General features: G+C 31.9%; 1 protein-coding gene across 1 annotated transcript in view; it reads left to right on the top strand.

Moving 5' to 3' along the window:
- The first annotated feature begins 22,490 nt into the window (after positions 1–22,490).
- Positions 22,491–23,102, top strand: part of LOC143255418 (uncharacterized) — a 73,936-nt gene continuing 73,324 nt past the window's right edge. The window contains exon 1 of the mRNA XM_076511053.1: positions 22,491–22,659. The gene's annotated coding sequence lies outside the window, so the exon portion shown is untranslated. The remainder of the gene's footprint in view (positions 22,660–23,102) is intronic.

Here is a 23,102-nt window from a genome sequence, read left to right on the forward strand (position 1 = left end):
CAGATTCTAGAATGTTACTTCATTTCCTTCAGGTTATTATACTCTCTACTGTAAGCAGCAATGGAACTAAAGAAAACGAATTTTCATTAAGAAACTGTCTAATTATTCAAATAGATAATTGGTACATCAAATGAATTAATTAGATAAGTTGTCAATATTACGTGCTTATATTTATTTGCTTAAATAATTGTTTATAAAGAAGGTATTTCACAATCGAGCTCTATCTTTTAGGTATTCAAAAGAAACATTTAGCTCTATTTATTTGTCAACTTATTTCCAAAGAAATAAATTTCATAATTCGAAATATAAAACATATGAAACTTTTATCTCTGGAAGTCAGTCACTCTCGGGGAAGAAAGAAAAAAGGCTTTTGTGTGAAAAATCTTACAATTTATTTATTCGAACAATTTCTAACGACCTTTAATTACAGATACCTAAACCCAGACCAAAAAAACTGGTTTCACGAGAAATCTCTCGCCTACAGAAGACCACACATCTTCGAGAGAATTCAGAGAGACTGTTTGTTTATTATTGTACGACATTTTTGTTTCTCGTCCATCACTGAAATTGATTCTCGTTCTAAAACATATCTATTTAAGTCTTGAAGTTAGTGGATTTTTATTCTTCGGCGTCTGGACATTATTATTATAGAAAGAGGAAAGCAATTGTCACATCTCAAAGTTGGAGTGTCTTGTCAAACTATCAGTACTACTGTGTAAGATTGAACCAGAAGATCAATTGGAACTTAAATTCTGGTCAGTTTCTTAAATAAATAACAGATAATGATTTGAATATTTTTGGCGGGTAAAGCCTTCAATACAGACTTTACAGTTTTCATTTATATCCAAAAATAATTCATTTTGTTTGTTTGTTTAAAGGCAAAGTTGCATAATGTATTCTGTTCACCACGTGAAATCCAACACTGGATTTTGTTGGTACGTAAACTTATCGCTGAGTTAACCTTGTGAACTAATAAATATATAATATTTGGGTTATTTGCTGAATAAAAAGAGTTAATTAACTAGTCTTTTTAATTGACAACTGGCACTAAGGGTCTTAAAATTACATCATCGTAGTTAGCTTTAGTGGAGTTGGTGAGGTTAAGATAAGGTGCTAAAACTATATTAAATTATTGTGACTTTAGTATACATATATGTTTAGCTATCTACTAGTATCAGTGCATATTTAATAACCTTGAATATATCGATGTTTGTTTAAAAGCAGTTTAAATTAAGAAGCAAGACACTATTAAACTGAAGTTTTTTCTTTAAGATTTTCACGCAAAACTGCACCAGATCTATTTATGGACAGTCCTTTCTAATTCTAAACAAAAAATCCCAAAGTAATATGTTTCATACAATTACATTATTCTCGCACTTCAGTTTTTCATGTGATTTTAAATTGATACAAAAGTATAAATTAATTTATTGATGTTAGATTCGATTGTTTATAAAAGGATATTTAGCTAGAGATACCTTACATACACGAATGTCAATAAATACATGAACCTGGTGAATTATATTTTAAAACATTGTTAATACTTTACAAAAAAGATCAATTTCTTAAATTCCTGCTAGACCTAAATACAAACTGTGATAATAAAAGTACATAAAAACTAGCCGTTTATATAAATTTATTTGTCGAAATATATATATATATATATTACATTTAAATAATTCATCTGCGTTCATTGCCTTTTAATGCGAATTTTTGTGTTTTATTAATACAGAGAACAAAGACTAATTACTGTTGCACTTAAAGACTGAACTGTGCAACCCAGTTACCTCATTTAACTATTAATATTTAGAACCCATTCTTTCGCGAGCATAAGATTTAACTGCATCGGCTGGAATTATATATATAAATGACCTAATCAAAGAAATAACTGCAATTTCATAACATCACATAAACCTTCTCGTTTTTCATGCATTGTTAAAATGAAAATATTCACTATATTCAAATGTATATTCCTTACTGAAAATGTCCATAAATATTTCGTATTCACAAACTGATTTTTCTCTGGCACCATTGTTGAGACCGTTCGAAGAAATATCACTAACTGTAAAGACAATATACTGATCAAAGCATGCTGACGAAGGGTTCAACTGATTAATATACTGATACAAGCATGCTGATGTATGGTTAAACTGATTAATATACTGATTGATACAAGCATGCTGATGTAGGGTTAAACTGATTAATATACTGATACAAGCATGCTGATGTATGGTTAAACTGATTAATATACTGATACAAGCATGCTGATGTAGGGTTAAACTGATTAATATACTGATACAAGCATGCTGATGTAGGGTTAAACTGATTAATATACTGATGTACGGTTAAGCTGGTTAATATACTGATAAAAATATACTGAGCTGGCTTATTCTGGAAAATACATTTTTAAAGAACCACTATAGCCCATTTATGTTAGTGACTTCCTTTATCTTATGTCCTAAGTCTCAAGTAAATTTATTTAAATTTACTAATGTAAATTTATTTTTATTTTCCCTTTTCTTATTTTCATCTTTCGAAGTTCTACTCAAATAAGTGGTTGAGTCTAACAACGCAAAATGCATATTTTTTCTTTATGTTCATTGGCCTTAAGATTTTGGCCAGCAATGTGTGTGTGTATATATATATAAAGATACAGACATATTTTAAAATCTGTAGCAAAGAAAATTTTTATTTGGGTACTGTGCTATATCAAAGAAATATTTTAAGAGAGTATATATTTATTAGCATAAGAATTAAATAAAACAGGTAAAATTTATCTAATCCTGTTGTAGATACGATGTTAAGAATGATTATTTTTGGCCTATGTAACACATGAACAAGTATCATCATCAGCTATAGACTAAACTGTATGTGATATAGAAATATGACGAATTATGTAAACAAACGCTTTAGATCTTACAATACAAAACAGGTGATGTAGGAAACAGCTGAACTTTACTTAGTTCACCTCACATTGTTTTATTTTATTTTATACCCTGAAGTCACGTATTTATAGAAAATATTACAGATATGTTTATCAGAATGAAAGATGGTTATCAAAAGGCCTTCGCTTGGTTTATTTTGTTTTTCACTGCTTTCTTAAGAACCGTAAATCATTTTCTAATTTCTACAGAAGGATCAAAATTTGCGATCAGGAAGAGTAAAAAATATTAGAAGTGTATGCCAAAAGAGATAAACATTCTGAGGCTAATTTGAAATCTTCACTTATGAATTCAAAGTCATTGATTATTGTATTTCTCCAAACTTTAACTAGTTTCAATACGGATAAAACTGTTTGCATTGCTGTTGTTGGCTGTTAAACTGCTTTCAATGAAAATATGGTGCGAAAAAGTAATTCAAGTAACTAACTAGATTAAAATAAAGCGTCTTGTAGGGTTACGTGTTACTGTTGTATAGCAAACACATAAAGTCTTAACACTCATTAAAAATAATGTGTTTCAGGGGCAGGTGTTTTAATTACATTCACAATTAACTACAGACGGACGGAGTTTTTTAAATTATTATTACAAAAATAGTGCTAATATATACATTATATATATACAAGTTTTGAAGGTGTGAACAAGATATGAAAACATGATGATTTTTACCCTTGTGAACTTTAACACAATGCTTATTTTAGGTCAGAAAATGTTAAATAAATTTAAATTCATAAGTTTATGTTATCAGTAATGTTAGCGATTCGTTTGACGAGGCAAAAAAGAAATGTTGTTCCGGATGTAATTAATTACTTGTCATACAAGTACTTCATAACGCATTAGTTTGTTTACTATCTGCCGTGCTTAACTTATAAATAGCTATCTTAGTTTTATTTCTTATTGACAATAGAGGTCTTAAGAACAGAAATTTACAGACGTTTACTAAATACCACTTACTTCAGCGAGCTATCTGAACAATAAAGATTTTGAAATCAAAAACTAAAAAAAACAAAAACCTTTGCATACAAAGAATCTTATTCTGTTTTTTACTGCGAAAAGAATATTTAGATTCCTTAGTCAAAATGAAAACGAATGACGTAATTAAATCTCAACTGAAACACTTACAAAAATGAAGTTCGAAACACGGGACTGAATTGTTAGTTCACCAGTAATTTATTTTCTTTGAAAAAGGTTAAATTTAAATATGATATTTTGTAGTTTGATTAGCTATTTCCAAAGCTATTGCTAGAATTTTAAATTTGAGCGGTTGGCTTAATTTGAAGATGATATTACTCCGTATAAATCGTCTCAATAATATAATCTTAAGTCCGATTCAGAACAAAATCAACATATCAACGAGTAAGATAAACTCACCAAAGACAAATTAAACTTAGATAGCATAAAGTAGTTCGTGTTTATGGTATATTTAATAGCATTTTCTTCTTATAATTCACCGGAACGCAATATGTAGGCAAATAGAGCCATAAAAAATAACACCATCTAGTAGATTTTATCATTTTATCGGCTCACTTGGTCATTGTTTACGAGTATGCTTAAAGCTACAGAATGAGCTGGTTGCGTAGTGATCGTTTCAAGTATCGAACTCCGAATTTCGGTGTTCTAAATTTAACGTTGAGTCACCAAGGAAATTATTGACTCAAACAATATCTACTTAAAATTTACAACACTCCGATATTATTTTTTAAAGTTTCTTTAGATTATTGACTTATGTTATTGTATCTTAAAACTATCGTACAGTGTGTCCAGTAAGTCTGGACGCATAGGAGAAGAAAGACATTTTATTCTTAAACACATTTCTAACGTTATTTGTACATATGACAGGTAATAAATACTCTGATGGCATAGTATGTGAAGAATTGATAAGTGTATAGTTGTTAATGGCATGGAGTTTGAATAATAACTAAATCAAGAATAAACTGTATACTTTTTTCTACGAGTCTAGACTCCTATACTTATGATTCAAATCAGTAATTATTTGAAACTGACAATATTCCAAGACTTTTACTAATTTTTAATTGCGTCTAAACTACTGACTAAAATCAGGAAATTAATCTGTTTTGAAATAGCATTTGATTCACTGGTTTATCGTAATTTTATATGTGAATCTCTGTATAAATGTACCAGGAACAAAAAAGTGTCAACATCATTAATGTACGAGACCTAAAAATGATAAAATTATTCAGAAACTAAAACATTATGTAACACTGTCCAAACCTGATTTAACGTTGTTGCAAAACATCGATCGATGTCTCTATTATTGTCAACCCCATTTATATTTTATTTTATTAGCAGTATATTTTGGTTATAAGAAAGAGCCATCTTCATGTATGTGAAAAAAGAAGAATTTTAATCAGAAATATCTCTAAAATTTTGGGTTTCTATTACTCGTGGTGTACGGAACATAGATGGACTATTGGGTAGTTTTACTCCAACAGCGGAACCCAGGTAAGCTATTGTGTAAGATTATGCTAAAAAAAACATGTAATGAGAAGAATGTTTATTTTCAAAATGACTGAAAAAATATTTTATATACTTCATATTTTTCAAATTCGTATAATACACAGATTAATCATTTTAAAACTGTGGAGCCTTTCATCATAAATTGATACGATGAAGCAAAATCGTTTACAATTTAAATCTTTCGTTTTCTTTTACTTAGCGTGCGTGGATTCTAGTTGGGGTCTCGTTAGCGCAAATCGCGTTCTGGCCTTTTATGCCATGAGTGCGTTATAAGAGGGGCTCGGCATAGCCGCGTGGTTAGGATGCTCGACTCGTAATCTGAGGGTCACGGATTAGAATCCCTATCGTACCAAACATGTTTGTCCCTTTAGCCTTGGGATCGTTATAATTTGAAGGTAAATCCTACTATTCGTTGGTAAAAGAGTTGCCTTTCTTTTAGTCTTGTACTGCTAAATTATGAATGGCTAGCACAGATATACCTCGTGTAACTTTGCGCGATAAAAAAGTGTTAGAAGATTGATGGTCAAATTCCAATATTCGAATAGAGCAGCTCAAGAGTTGGCGGTAGATGAGTAGAACAATTAAATGTCCCCATGTGTTGGTTTGCGCGAATGCCCAAAACAAGTATTTAAATTTTTGTTATTGAGGCAAATATTTTTGAATTTCATGCAATTCAAAATTTATTTCCTTGAGGTTGAGCATCACTAATATGACGAAATTTTGTTTGTGTTGATTTAGAAGGTGCTGTAAAAAATGTATATTCCATTATATTATAATCCATTAATAAGTGATGTGGAATTTGTATCTCAGAGAACTCAGACCAAAAAGACTGTTAATAGCAAAGCAAACCTAGATAAACTTTTTTTAAAGAAAATAATCGTAAATTAAACTAAATGTATAGTTATAAGAATATCATATTTTCGGGCAATAAAAAGACATTTTACCAGATCTTAAAAGAGGTTTTTATAGCCACTGTTGCTATGGGAGAATCAGATTCTTATTCCACTTTCGTTATTCCAAGCTACAGCACGAATTTAACTTGAATATTATAGATGAGTTTTATACCACACATAATGTTCCACGACACTCTTGATTAATTTTTGACAGGTTTGAAAACTAGTTTCTGACATGTATGTAACTCCTATGCCTTTAATCCACCCTTAACAAAAAGAGTTATATAACATAGAAGCTCTAAAAATCCTTCTTCAGATTCTTAAAGTCGTTTTACAGACAAACACTAATAGCAGAATTATGTAAAGAGTTGCTATAAAGTTGTAATATCCTCTAAATAAAGAGTTAAACAAGAGAGATAAGAAAGGGAATAAGGAGTAATTTTCACCCACTATGATTTAATACCATGACTTCTAAAATATTGTCGAAAGAAAGATTATAAAGAGATGAAGAAATTACTTTGTTCATTTACTCTATTTCTTTTATCCTCTTTCTCTTTTCAAATTCATTTATTTACAGATAAAAAAACACTCAGTTAATTATTACAACTCCACACCTTCCAGAATTAATGTTTAGCCTCATTGCGTTTTCCATTTCTTTGTTTTAGAAGAAAAACATATATTTTGGCTGCAATCCCAAACACTCGTTTCGTTTCAATAATTGACCAAATCAACTTACGCCTGAAAGCCAGGTTGTGGGGCTTAAAGGATGAGGTTTCTTATTTGAAGTAGTAAATCCAGGGAAAGATCAATGTCAGAAGGTTCCGGTAACGGAACTCCGTTCAATAGTTTTTGTTTGGTACTCGACAACTCAGGTTTAGCTGAAACGTTTCGCGTCTTACAGACAGAGCGTATTTTTTGTTGATTTTGTTTTATATTCGTTGGTATTAATACCACTTAGTTTTTCCCTTTTAGAGCACTAGGTTTTTATTATATTCGAGTGAGAGGTTACAATAAAACAAGAGCAGCGCTTATACGATAATAATTTAAACATTGTAAACCTTAGGTTTCGAAAATTGTAAATTTCAGAGGGAGGAATCAATCATACTTAAGCTTGAAACAATCATAACGAATCTGAGTTCCCTGGTTAAGATAATTTAATATTTCATGATAGTTTTGACAAATAGTAAGAAAAACTACAAAAATAATATTTTATGAAAATATATATTTTTTTCTCCTGGACTGGAAAATATGCTTTAAATACATATAAAGTACAAAGTTGATACACTGATTTAGTTAATCAATACAGGAGGAGAAGAGAGTATTTGATCAACATAAATATTTGCATTCACGTAATATATGTATTTGTCGATCATTTGACTCTTTCAATGTAATAGATTTCTTTTTTATTTTCTAAGTATTAAAACTAGTTTGAAGCACATAGTACAAAAGTAGTGACGTATAAACGCATTAAATGTCTATATACATGTCTTACGTCACGCCATTAATGTTCGTTTGATCTGTAGAAATGACATATCAAGCGTCTCTTTCAACGCAGTATTCCAGCACATCTTATTTATAAGTTTTCATTTTCATGACAAGTCGCTTCAACAAGTATTACAAAATATTCAGCAGAGTTCACTGGTTGAGGATATGAATAAAAAGACGGCGTAAGAGACATGGCAATGAAGAGTTGTCTGCAGTGTGACTAGCAGTGCATATTAAATTAGGACAAGTTATTAATGTAACTCACATTGTAAGTTTGTTCCTTGTTAAATAATGGGATATCTGTGTCTACCATGGGTATCGAAATCCGCGTTTGAACGTTATTAGTTTTCAGACTCATCAATGAGACACTGAAGAGCTGAATAAAATGTTATAAAAGCACCAGATACGGTGAGATATAGTTTAACATGAAATATTTCTGTACAGAATGGAAGTTTATGAATTATAAAGAAGGGTGGACTCAAAACTTCTTAAAGCTCATTTTTGTTCAATTTTTATAAATTTGAAATTTAATAGAGCTTTCATCTTCTTTACTGATTTGAAATGATAATATATGCAAGTTGATATTATGTGCATAACGCTACGATTTTAAACAAAATTATTGTCTAACATTTAGGGAAGCATACCAATGGAATTGTTTAAGTGATAACATCGTGGCGTCAACAAAGAGGAAGGCCTGACATGGCCAAGTAGTTAGAACGTTCGACTCGTAATTGAGAGAATCGTAGTTTTGAATCCCCGATACACCAAACATGTTCGCCCTTTCAACCGCGGGGGCGTTATAATGTGTAGACAATCCTACTATTCGTTGGTAAAAGAGAAGTCCAAGAATTAGTGGTAGGTGTTGATAACTAGCTTCCTTCCATCCAGTCTCACGCTGCTAAATTAGGGACGGCTAGCGCAGATAGCCTTTGTGTAGTTTTGCGCGAAATTCAAAACAAATACAGAAAGAGATAATATTACGTTCATCATTTCAAATTACCTTATACACCTAAAACAAGTGAATACATTATAATAATAGTCCAAATCAGACTAATGATTGCTAACTCTTTCATTTTAATTTAGTGAGCTATGTAGTTCATGTCAGTTTGGAAGAATCAATATCATAGCAGGATATGCTGATCTTAGTCTCGGTTTTCATCAGAGGTCTCTTCGATGCGACTGGTTGAGAGCTATGAATGAGTACCTTGGAATTCATTATGTGTTATCACTCAACAAAACTCTTCAGTTTGCTCACTTTAGTATTTCGTAGTCCTTAGATTTCTTAACGACTACAATATAATTCCAAGTTCTTAAAATAGGCCAGAAAATATGATTTGTATATGATTATATATTTTCAAGACGATGCTCAAATGAAACGAAAACATACACTGAAAACTACATTCATGTGAAATTTATTACTTCTATTATTATTTTTTTAAAGTTATCCCTGCTACACTAGTGATTAAATGTCATTTCCATTTGATGAAGGCTGAGCATATGTTCCTTGCTCAGAAGAACGTTCGTCATTCATGACATTTAGGCGGTAAAATTGAAATAGCTGCTCAACTAGAGCCTTCGTTTGTCTGACGACATCACATTTGTTTAAATAAAACTGGTTCTTCGTTTTATGACATCACTGGTCGTCCATTTAAAATCAATCTATCGAGTCAGACCTCCTCTTTACAATAACTTATGGCAAGCATAAAACTAAGTTTTGTAAATACATGTATGAATATACTTTTTGTTTGATTGCGTTTTAGTGTAAATCTGAAATTTTGGGTTATATCAGCACTGTGCCCGTTGCGTTTTTCGAACCCTGTATACATCGAATAGTAAGAGCCAATTAATTTAAAAACATAAGTATAGCGGAACAATATAAAACTGAACTGTGTTATCCCTAGGAAATACATGATTATAATAATTTTTGTAGCAACAAATACAGTGGGAAAATTATTTAAAAAAATCAACTTCAATGTCTGTCGCAGTTCGGTATCAGCACACACAAGTTATTGTTTTTATGAAGCACAAAGCTACATGAAGGGCCATCTGTGCTCTGGCAACAACGACTATTAATAAAACCTGGTTTCTAGAGGTATAAGTTCACGGGACATACCGGCGGGCTAAAATGTTAAGAGCTCCGAGTTTCTGATTAAATCATGCAACCTATATGAGTATTCATAAGTAAATATACTGTTGTTATGTTCTTATTTATGAAGATTAGAAACTATGGTTTCAATAAATGGAAACCCAAATTGTTAGCGTTATTTTCAGTTGCAGTCCTCCTCCCAATATGACGCATACTCGATTTTCTTTAAAATTAACTTCACTGATATTATTTGTTTTAATGCGTGTGTGTGTGCTTATAACAAAGCCACATTGGGCTATCTGCTGAGTCCACCGAAGGAAATCGAACCCCTTATTTTAGCATTATAAGTACGTAGACTCTTTCAATGCTTCAAATTATTTTAAATATTGTTATTGTTTGTTTGGAATTTTGCGTTTAGCTACTCGAGAACTAGCTATTCTAGACGGGATAGACTAGACGGAAGAAGAAAACTTAACAAAAGAATACTGTAATTAAGTGCTACATTATAAAGTCTCTCATTTTAATGAATGGATTCGAGCACGTGACCAGAATATTGCAAGTCGAGTGCTTGAAACAACAGCCCATACCAAGCCTAAATACTATTATTATTGTTGTCACACAATTATTGTTTTATACGTATGAAGATGTGAAAGTTATTTTACTTGTTAAGTCGGGTATGGATCTGGAATTAACTTAAATTTCCTTACCTAGCTGAACCTCGTGATATATTATTTGAATTACAGTCCATAATTGTTGTTAAAAGAGAAGTTTTCTAGTTGGCGATTTAAAGTATCATCTAATCATCATATGTTTGATTTTCTGTACATTGATTTTGATAACGTAGACTTCCCTGAATACCGCTGTGCCATTGGGGTACAAGCATCTAGGGTGCCACAGCAGGTAACTTGCGATAATTAGAATACCACAAGTCTCTAACTGTATAGATTATACCTAAAACCATTGTGTAAATTAGAGAAGCATGTGGCACCCTAGATGCTTGTACCCCAATGGCACAGCGGTATTCAGGGAAGTTATACAGCTAGAAACCACGTTTCGATACCTGTGCTGAGCAGAACGCAAATAGCCCTTTGTGCTTGATAAAAAAACAACAAAATAACTATAAATACTAATTCATCGTCGGGGATCCTTGTAAATAATTTATCTGGTGGTGCCCAGTTTCTCTCTATGTAGCCGTCCCTAATTTACGATTGATAGATTCAAGGAAAGGTAAATAGTCAAAACCACTCACCACCATCTCTTTTACCAAAAAACAGTAGAATTAACAGTAACATAATAACGCCTATCACAGTTAAAATGACGAGAAAGTTTTGTTACTGGGATTAAACCCATAACCCAAGAAACGAGCGCCCTAATCACCAGGCCATTTCAGGTCAAAACGTTGACCTACTAAGCATATTATGATACAGCTCCAATTAACTAAGACTTTAGTTGACCTGAAAACGATAAAAGGGGTAGAATAAAACAATTTACTGGTAACTTCGGGTAACAGATCAGTTGTTACATTGTAATATCGTTAATCTACCATACTGTATATTGTCAGTTTGTTTTGGATGAATTGCCTATAGTAAAATTAGAAGCTATATACGATTTAATTGGAAATTTAAAAATAATATATAATACAACTAAAAGCTATTAATTTGAAACAATTAAACACAATTTAATAGGAAATGAAACTGCAGGTATGACAAAACAGAGTTAAAACTAAAGAATGCGATATAGTTTATACAGTTTAGAATGAAAGCAAAGAATACAAGTTAATATAAAAAAGAGCTTTAAAGAAATACGTAATAAAATATAAAGAACCACACTTTTTCTTGAAAACAATGTGAAGAAAGTGTTTTATAACACTGTGAACAAGACAATTGAAATGCTGTGTATAAGTTAAAGCTTAACTGTATTAATAATGCTGGTTACTCATATCGTTGTAACGTTCAAATTTTAATACTGACTTAAGTTTACTTTTAATAGTAAATTTGATAGCAAACACCCTCAACAACTTATACATTAAGATTGTTGGGTACTGTTTTATCATGTTATTAAAATGTACAGAACGGTATAATGAACATTTGTTAGAAAAACTACATGCATATATTAATACCAATATATTATTTCACATACCTGTCGTTAAGGTTAACACCGTTAAAGCTATATCGTGAAAAATCAATTTCGAGCCAACAAGTACGTGTTGATTGAAACAATGATAAAATTAATAGGTTTCTTCTCTATTTTTATAGTGTAATACAAAACATATAAAATCATGGAGGTTCATAGCAAGCAGATAAAAAAGAGGTTTAAAACAAATGGCGAAGCATTTCCTACTTCAATTCAAATTATCTTGCAAGATACAAGAACGTATTTGCTGTAAGTCTACAGAATTATAAAACAATGCTTTGTCGAAACACGTGATCGAAAGCTAAATAATACTTCATATTTTCTTCAGCTGAACACATAAATATTTTACTACAACCGTTGCGAGTCTCGATTTATCAGATATTACTGTTGTGTCTTGTGTTGAACACAACGAAGGTGGTCAGAGAAACAGACTACAGCGTTTTATTTTCACTCCTACCAAAGCGTAACGGTCATTCGTCATTTCGAATTTCAATAACAGGTACACAGTCTAAAGGAATGTCAAAATATAAATTAGCTTTGACCCTTTATAGGCTAAATGTTTTAACATGTGTCTTTTTTACTGCACGAATACATTTCTTAGGATTGGATGTTTTCTAAGTAATTCTAGATGAAGATCTATCTGTACTACAAACATTTTACACAGTTTACTCTATATGTATGTATGTATCTACTATAAAACTTGACAGGCAAAATAAAAGCTCCAGTGTTCACACAGAGGTCATCAAAATATTTTGAATTAGAATGACAGAATAAACAAATACATCAACAAACGAAATATGTGGGCATAGGAACAAATTAATGTATACATTTTAGACAAATCATGAAACGAAATGCACGAAAATAAAAATTCACGCAGGACAGTATTCAACATTTAAACTAAATATTATGTGACACACTGGTTAAATGGTCAGGTTACAGACACCAAGATGTAAACATCGTCTCTTCTAATTTGAAAATGCTTACAGTGATAGGGAAACCAGTCACCAACACCCGTCGCCTGTGCAGGTACTCTTAACCGAAGAACGATATTGCTTATCGCAACTATAACATGTATCCACACAGCTCAAAATACATGATGTGTTCAACAGTATATTGGGGCCCTAACATGGGGTCTTCAAAATTTCATCCAGGCACAATATATTAGTAACTGAAGTATTATAACACGTTACAAAGAAGATATTGTTTATTCTCTTGACTTAAATCTACAACGAAAGAGTTATTTGCTGTAATATCTTGTTTATTTTGCTTACAAACGCAAAACTACATAATGTGCTATTTGTGCAAGACTACCTGCTGGCATCGAATTCCTAATTTTAGCATTCTAAGCCCTGAGACTCAACGTTGACCCACGATGAAGTACAGTAAAATATAATACAGTAAAATATACAAAAACCTGTCGCTAAATTATCTTTTTTTAATATTTCCAAAACATTTTTCAAAGACTAGCCACACGTTTAATATACTTAATACTTATATAATATACTTAAAATCGTAAATTCGGTTGTATTTTCAAGAGTTGGAACGTGGCTAGCTACCTTCTCCCAGCAGAAAAGATATTGTAGAAAGCAAGAGACTTCACATCTCTTCATATAGAATCAGCAAATATTATACTGTCTTTTCGAAGTATAATATAAGAATAAATAAACTAGAATACAGTATCTGTTCTATTGTGTATGTGAGGTATATTATACATATACAAGGAACTAGAAGAAAGCTTCAGTTCCATTTCTCTACAAGGTATATTATACATAGACAAGGAACTAGAAGAAAGCTTCAGTTCCATTTCTTATCAAGGTATATTATGCATATACAAGGAACTAGAAGAAAGCTTCAGTTCCATTTCTCTACAAGGTATATTATACATAGACAAGGAACTAGAAGAAAGCTTCAGTTCCATTTCTTATCAAGGTATATTATGCATAGACAAGGAACTAGAAGAAAGCTTCAGTTCCATTTCTCTACAAGGTATATTATACATAGACAAGGAACTAGAAGAAAGCTTCAGTTCCATTTCTTATCAAGGTATATTATGCATAGACAAGGAACTAAAAGAAAGCTTCAGTTCCATTTCTTTACAAGATATATTATACATAGACAAGGAACTAGAAGAAAGCTTCAGTTCCATTTCTTTACAAGGCATATCATACATAGACAAGGAACTCTGTCAGTTATCTGATAGTTTAAATGTTTCTCACAACCATAACTCTAGTTATGAAAACAGTAAAGAAAACAAATGAACTATGGTTGTTACATTTACTGCGAGTCTTTATAGTATGTTACGAGGTCTAATCAAAAAGTTCTAAGACTTCTTCAATTACAGTTGCCAGTACAGAGGCTGTGAGTTCACTGAAGTGTGTACAAAGTACAAATAGTGATCTACCCCACGAACAAGCCATTTCTCCAGATTTTATACCTGTGTTGCGAAAAACTTGTTCAAAGACAGATGTATCTCTTGTCCTGTCGTAATAAAAATGAACAGAAAAGAGGAGCAATGTGTTTGCATTAAGTTTTGTGTGAAAAACAGTAAAGGAGGAACAGAAATCTTCGACTGCCTTTGGTAATGACTGCTTAAGTAAGGTTGTCTCTTATCAGGGGATAAAACGCTTCCAGGATTGCCGGGAATAGGTCAAAGATAACCTACGTTCTGGGCGACCGTCGACATCGTCCACTGATAAAATTGTCGTCAAGGTGAGATTTCTTTTGGATCATGTTACGTGATTTTAACTGAAAAACTGCCTGCGTCGAGTGTCTGCAAAATTTGTTTCAAGGGTGTTAACGGATGGCCAAGTGTTTCACCGTCAACAAGTATGCGAAGATTTGAAAAGAAGACTGAAAATTCATCCTCACTTCATCAACATCATTATTACTGGTGATGAGTCATGGGTACTCGGTTATGACCCTGAAACGAAACTTCAGTCATCCTAGTGGAAGTCTCCACGTCCGAAAAAGGCACGACAGTCTCGATCAAATATGAAGACAATGTTGATGGTGTTTTTTTTATGTTAGAGATATTGTTCATTATGAATTCGTACCTCATGACCAGACAGTTAATCACGCATTTTATAAAGAGTTCTTAATTTGCCTGAGAGAATTAAAATAAACCGCCGTGAGCTGTGAAAGAATGATCATTGGTTTCTTTATCATGACAACAAGCCTTCACACACTGCTGTGTTTGTTCAAGAATTTTTGGCAGAAAAAAAACGTTCATGTGACATCACCCCCCATCGTATTTTCCCGATCTTGCACAATGTGATTATTTTCTGTTCCCAAAAATCAAAATTAAGTGGAAAGGAAAGAGATTTGATGACATTCCAACCATCTATAATAATGTGAAAGCAGAATTTAGTTACATAAAAGTTAAAGACTTACAGCATTGCTTCCAAAAATGGCAGGAACGTTGGAACAAGTATGTATCAGCTGGGGAGATTACTTTGAAGGGGATAGCATACAATAAAGATGCATGTCCATTATTGTTTGGAATAAAAGTGAAATCTTAAAGCTTTCTGATCACACCTTGTACACCTAAATAAAATTTGTTTTGTCTAATTACTTAACCTACTTCCTGAAGTAGGTGACGCACAACCAAAGCTATAGTTTAATTTTCTTTAATATTTCTCAAACAAAAAAGATAATACTGCCACAGTTTTCTTATTGTTAAACGTTTTTATGTTCCCTAAACTTTCGAGATAGTTGAGTTGACGTATGTAGTGTTATTATATTCATCAATAAGTGAAGAATGAAATGCTGGTGTTCGTTCATCTTCATTAATTTTCAAACTTCCATATCTCTAGCCAAACTATAGACAAGACTTACCTACTGTTATCTTCTAGTTCTTTACACTCGCAATCTTTGACAAGAAGTTAGTTCTTACTATGTCATAGGTTTTTATTCTTAGATTCTACATTCTGAGCTAACCTGAAGATGACCTGAGAAGGTCGAAACGTAGTTCTTTAGTTTATTTTAATTAAAGTTTTAATACTCATACCATTTGTCTTGAGAATACATGCACATCGTATGTTTATTTTATTAATAACAGATAGAAGCAATAATATACAAATGCGTAATAAGGAACTATATCAAATTAGTTTTAATACTGTTCTGAACTACAAAGTTATTTCCCTAGATATATTTTTACGTTTTTAATAACTTTAGGAAATATATTACAAATTAGCAGTTACTGAAATATTTAAATTTGTCACCCCTTTTTAAGGGGGAAGTATATAAAATTCAAATATTCGTTACTCTTTTAAAGAACTCCGTGTATTTGTATTGATTTCTTAAAGATAAGACCAGTCTCTTGCTGTCAAGTTGTGCATTTATATTTTTAGTTTCGAAATATTCTAATCTACGTTTAATTAAAATTGCGAACAGTTTATTACGCTAGGGATTTAACATTTTTTAACATTTCAATAATAATTTCGTGTGCAGTGAGCATTCTGATTTGTTACAAACAAAGTTCTTTAATTCGACATTTATACGTTTTTTTCGAACAGAATATCCTCTTTAGGAAAAAAGGGTTCACAATATAAAAAATAAACATTTTCAAATTTTGAAATCCATTTCGAAGAGGACTTTTGTTGGAAGTTAAATAAAAATTAAAAATTGTAAAAATAATTTCATAAAAGAAAGAAACTAAATGCCATTTCAAAAATACTCTTGTTCCCGGTTAAAGACAATATTGTAACAAAGTTTAACTTCTATTAACAACCTTACTTGTTTAAATTTAAAGAAATTGTTGTAACAAAGTTTAACTTCTCTTCTTTTAACATCCTTACTTGTTTTGCGTTAAACAGATTATTATTATAATACCAAAGTTAAACGCGACAATTAGTGTGTGCTTTATGTCCTGTTGTATCTTAGATAACTCAGAGTGATCTCTATTATCAATATTCGAAGTACTGACTTAATAATTTGTTTAAAACACAACGTAAAGGTTTGATACTAAACTTTCCATGCATTCAAAGAGAAACAATAATTTCGACTTCATATTTTACCATCATACCATAAGTTGATTTAAAAGGAACACTTTTATCACCCAGTAAAGCTCCTGGCTTCAATTGTGTCAGCAACAGAAAGGAAATAGCTTATATACACATCATTTACCAGTTGATACTAAGAAACAACGGCCTATTTCAGTATCACTTGAGTTTCGTCAGTAGCTGGACTCTCCTGTCTTATTTCTATCTATCCTTGTCAGCAAGAAAGGCCATCGCTCAGGGAGCTATACTGTACTGGTTGATTTCCCTGAGGCTTTCGCTATCTCCACCAAACTTTTTGGTTATTTTCTGAAAAGGTATCAGAAGCGCGTAGGGCGCTATTATGAGGACTTTATCAAGGTACGCTGCTAATATGCTTCCTTTGATAGCTGAAGGGAGTCCAGCTCTTCGTCTCCAGTATACATTCGAAGATGTCCTTTATGAGCGAGTCAACCGACAACAAAAAAACTTCGTCATTCAGAAGTTCAACTTTCACAGTAGTACTAAAAAAGAAACAAGAGATTCTCTGTCATATCTGAGATAAAGAGGAGAAATGTTTATTGATCCAAGATGGCCGTCTGTGTTTCTACGTATATTTAAAATAATGTTAAGAGGCTATTTTGTCTCTGTTCATTGTTTGTTTGTTTTTCTAATTTCACTCAAAGTGACTCGAGTACTATCTGCCCTTATAATTTGAGCAACAGACTAGAGAGAGGACAGCTAGTGAACGCCACATATCGTCAACTAGTGGACTATTTTATCAAATAATAAGATTTAACTATTACTCTTATTACATCCATGACCCCAAAGTGTGGAGTGGGACTTTTTACAGCGGTAACGAGGTGCGAGAAACTACAACACCAACAGAAACGAATATATGCGTGTGTACATAAGGAAGATTTGGTGATTTTAGTCTTCATTGTTATCTTGTGTTGATAACAGTATTTACGTCCCTCATATTCTGAGAAAGATAAACTCAGTAACTGGGTTATGCCCTCGACTTTATCCATATTATTTATACTAAAACTCTATTAGTGCCCTCTCTACCCATACCAGCCGTTTTTAAATATAAAATGAGCTTTTATATATTTCATATTTGGTCTTAAGCACTGATTAAATTCAGCATTTTAAGAAAACAGTAAGTCAAGATGCTATATTCTATATTTAGATTTAAGCAATGACAGAATTCAAGATTTAAAAACAATATTTTAAGTATTTGTATAATAAACTTTGTTCTTGGTTACAAGGAATGAACGAATTAAATGCTCGAAGGCTTCATGTAAAGGAACACACTTTTTAAAAAATTAAAATTGAAGGTAACTTTACTAGATAGTGAAGAAATTTTATTATAAATATACAGGTACACGAAGTTCAAGTAGACACAAGAATATATACATAGTATAAAACAAAGAAGTCGCATCACCGGAGATTGCCTAACCGCCTAGTCAAGGTATCCTGGTACCCAAGGATATTGGTTTAGAACATGTCTGTTTTTTTTAATTAAGACCACTTCCTTTGTTTTGCAGTTTTTATGTTTGGTTCTTTATTTAATATGATAGTTTTATATAAATACAAATATTGTTTTACACATGGATACACTGTGTTTATGAGCTGTAATGGTGGTAAACATGGGAGTGTTTTTTATTATGTTTAATGGATCCGGTTTTTAATTTTCTATCTGTTTGTCCGATGTAAAATTCTGGATAGTTATTGTATGTCATGTTATACAAGACGCCGGTATTGTGTGATTCTATATTTATTCATTCTGATGAAGCTGTATTTGATGAAATGTGGTTAATATAAGTTCATTTATAATCATAAGTCGTTTTGTTTCTAATTTTTTTTATCAAAATGTGAGTATAGATTATTTTTATTTAAATTTTCTTTATATGTTTACTTATAATTACGCACAAAATTACACAGTTGGCTATCTGTGTTCTGCCCAGCACAGGTATCGAAACCCGGATTCTATCGTTGTAAGTCTTCAGACATAGCGCTGGGGCTTTAGTTAGTAATGGTTCAAGTTTAGGGCCAGGTTTTGCGGATAAATTTGAGGTCGACAATGGCAAGTTTTCTCTACGTGTGAATCATATTTGAACTGATTTAGACTATCAAAAGTAAACTGCGGTATAATATTGTGGTGTTCTTTGGTGCCTTAATGTCAGTCTTGCTTGTGGGTTAAATTTTGAAGTTTTTTTATGGTGATTGTGTGACATTTTTCCCCCAGTAATTGAAGGAAATTTGTTTGTGTTTATGAAAAAGTGTAGTGAATTTTTATATTCCGTACTTGTTTTAAGAAATGCTAGAATCTAACATTTCAAATGGTTCAATATTTTATTCCACACACATGTTTACACTGTAACCGAACAACTGAAAGGTGTTCTTACATACCAACCATCATTAATAGCAAAGTAAGAATAATTATATATTTATAAAAATACCTAAGTTTTTAAGAGTTTTGTTTTGAACTGTAGTTTTTGCTCCACTTTTGTTCAAACATAAAATGTTGACGTCTTGAACAAATGTTTCTAGCAGCTTGGTTCACTGTAGGATGTTTTACAACACTTAACCTTCATTCATTAATTACACTCATGAACAACGTAAAAATAATACAATACAATTAAATAATTCAGTGAATACGTGTTGTAGTACTGTTCTTAATGGCATAGTTTAAGAATTTAATAAAGTTGTATTACTACTGCTTTACTTTTCTTTGAGGTTTAAGACAAATGTAATTATCACATAGTTATTCATATTGTGATAATTTATTGCAAATGTCTTCAGGATGATACAAACAACCTTTAAGTACCGAAAGTCGCAAAACATACAAACGTTTAGTTAACATATATAGATTAAAATGTGAATACAAGTTGTTAGACGAGACGTTGGGACAATTACAGTAAGTTTTTTAAAACTTTACTTTAGATGTTGTGAATTGAGTTTCAGTATTCATTGTCATAACTTACATTCATTAACTTTATTCAACAAATAAAACAGTTCTTCGAGGACATCTCAACACTTTTGCAAATAATTACCTTTGAACGAGATTTGTTTTGTTTTTGAAATACGCACAAAGCTACACGAGGGCTATCTGCGCTAGCCGTTCGTAATTTAGCAGTGAAATGGCTAAATGGCGAGCATGTTTGACGTGACGGGGATGCGAATCTGCGACCCTACGATTACGAGTCGCACGCCTTAACACGTTCGGCCATGCCGGGCCTAAACAAGGTTAAATAAATCAGTTTTTTATTAAACACTTACTAAGTAACCTGGGTTAGAGTTTATTGGGTAAATAATTTGTTGCTTATTACAACGCTTAAGGTGTACAAACATCCTCTAATTTTCAAGTTTATCAGTTAATAAAAAAGAAGTATATATTTTATTGTGTGCAGGTTTTACAGAATAATTAACTCCAAGCCCTTTGTACGTACTCTGGTAATGTATCCTAAAAGTAATTATTGTTGAGACCCACATAATTTAAATAATTAGTTGTTATTGAAAATCATTTTAAAGTAATTAATAAATTATTATTAAAATCATTAATATTTCCTGTTCGTACTCTTAATTTTACGCATACGAATATGATGGAAAATTAAATCATTATTTCATAGAGCGCGGCATGGCCAGGTGGTTATGGCACTCGACTCGTAATCCAAGGTTCGGGGGTTCGAATTCATGTCACACCAAACATGCTCGCCCTTTCAGCCGTGGGGGAGTTATAATGTTACAGTCAATCCCACTATTCGTTGTTAAAAAGAGTAGCCCAAGAGTTGGCAGTAGATGGTGATGACTAGCTGCCTTCCCTCTAATTTTACATTGGCCATGTCGGGCTCTATGAAATAATGAAATAATTTTCTATCATATTCGTATACGTAAAATTAAGAGTAAGAACAGGAAATATTAATGATTTTAATAAGTATGTGAGTAAAAATATATAATAATTTTTTTTTCTGAAGTGGCCGACAAGTTCCTTAAATTTAATTTTTGCAATATTTGTTTTTCTAAAGTAAATCTATCAACAGATATACATAGTTTGCAGTATAGCTTTGTTAAATAATCATGTTATTAGTAATAATAATTTTCCTTTTCCATTAATTTACAGAATTATTTACCTATATGTTTTGAAAACATTAAATTTAGATTAGCATAATATAACGTTACTGAACAAAACAATGCAGGACTTGAATTTATTGTTACGCGTTTTTAACACGATAAGGACTGTACACGTTTGCAAATTAATTAATTGGATTGTAGAAACAAATGTGTTGTCTTCTTGTACTGGTTTCAAAGAGGTAAAGCTCTCAGCTAGCCTGAGTATTATAGATTAACTATACTTCTTGGAATAAAAATACTTAACTGGAGAATCAATATTCTGCACATCCGGGTCTAAAAACTATTGTGATTACACGCTGTTTATCTCAAACTTCATCGCTACTCTACTCAATATTCATAACCAGCGTAGTACTAAAATGGTCACTTAAGCTAAATTTTCTTATCTCAAAATCATACCTGGATGAAATAAGTAATATTCATTTAATACCCTCGAGAGAAGGTAAAACGACTAAATCAAACCCATGAAATTTGTTCTTATACAGTCCAAATTCACATATTTTATAAAAGTTTGTTGTACTATGTTGTTTTGCCTAGATATGCGAGGTGACTTAACCTTTGAACCCTGACTTCCAATCTCAATTCCAAATTACATTGCTTAGATACTTAAACATTTCATACTGTACGTGTTTCTTGTAAAACAAAATGGTTACAATATTATTTCTGATAAAAATCAATGACGAAAAAAAAAGAAAAAGAAAATGTTGCCGGAATTTCCAGATCATTTTCTTTTTTTTGAAATCCAAAGTCAAAACTTTCTAGTAGAACTACATACAACGTTCTTTTAGCTAGAGTAATCAAAGGTATTAAAATTATTTCTTGTAAGTATCTTACGTAAGCATGAAATCATTATTTATTTGTTTCTATTCCAATGTTACAAAATACAGCATCTACGGTGTGCCAACATGGGTGCTTGAACCCAAAGTATAGCGTTATTCTCCACTAGCTAATTGGTACAACAAAATGTAAATATCTCTCGTTACGTTTCTGAAAACTAGTTTCGAAACATTCGCGTGTCCTCTTCAGTGTTACGTTTTAATAGTTTGTTCCATTTACTGTGATTTTTACTAACCTCTTGAACATGATATTGAGGTATAACTCCTCTTGAATCAAGCGATACTGAAAGTCATACATAACAATAACACCTAACCTAAGAAGTAAATAATCGGTTTTATCTTCTGTAACTGACAGATATTTATGTATTTGTCCAAACTTGTACATTAGCGGTAAATAAATACTACTAATAATAATAATGAATAAATAGTGTGAATAATATTCCATTGTAGTCCAGCAGATGGCGTTTGGAGAGATGAGTGCCTAACGTCATACACGTTAGCCGAAGTGAAAATGATCCCATCGGATAAGACTCGAGAGCGCAAACGGGCCTGGTTCAACCGCGTCACGACCAGTTAGTGTGGAAGAGCAGCATGTTTCTTGCCAGTCAAGTACTCGAGGTACCGAAAAATTCTACAGGGACCTATATCTGACTCTGTTATGGGCTACCAAATCCAAGCTCAGTGGATTTTATTTTATCGTTTCCGGTAAGATTATCAATTCATTTTAACGTAGCGTCAATAATAATATCTTTCATTTGCGGAAATAGAATTATATATAATTTAACATTAAAGAAATATCGAAAACATAATGAAATGCTCATTGTGTGGTCCAATAGATATAATTCATCCTGTATTATTCAACATACTTATTGTCGTTCCGCCAGTGGTACAGCGTTTTGTCAGCGGACTTATATCTCTATAAACCGGGTTTTGATACTCACGGTTTAGTTGTTTAGTTTTGTGTTCAACTGTAAACAAACAAACTATAACCTAGTAACCAACGTACGCCGTCTTATAAAAAAAAAGTAAGCAAACAATAATTAGCAAAAACATTTATCGCTAGATAAAAAAAACAACAAAGTATACAGGTTGAACGTAAAAAAGGAACCAAACAAGAGAGGAATGGAATTGAACACATCACTTTATTG

This window comes from Tachypleus tridentatus, chromosome 7 (genome assembly GCF_004210375.1).
Source record: "Tachypleus tridentatus isolate NWPU-2018 chromosome 7, ASM421037v1, whole genome shotgun sequence".
Taxonomy (NCBI): Eukaryota; Metazoa; Arthropoda; class Merostomata; order Xiphosura; family Limulidae; genus Tachypleus; species Tachypleus tridentatus.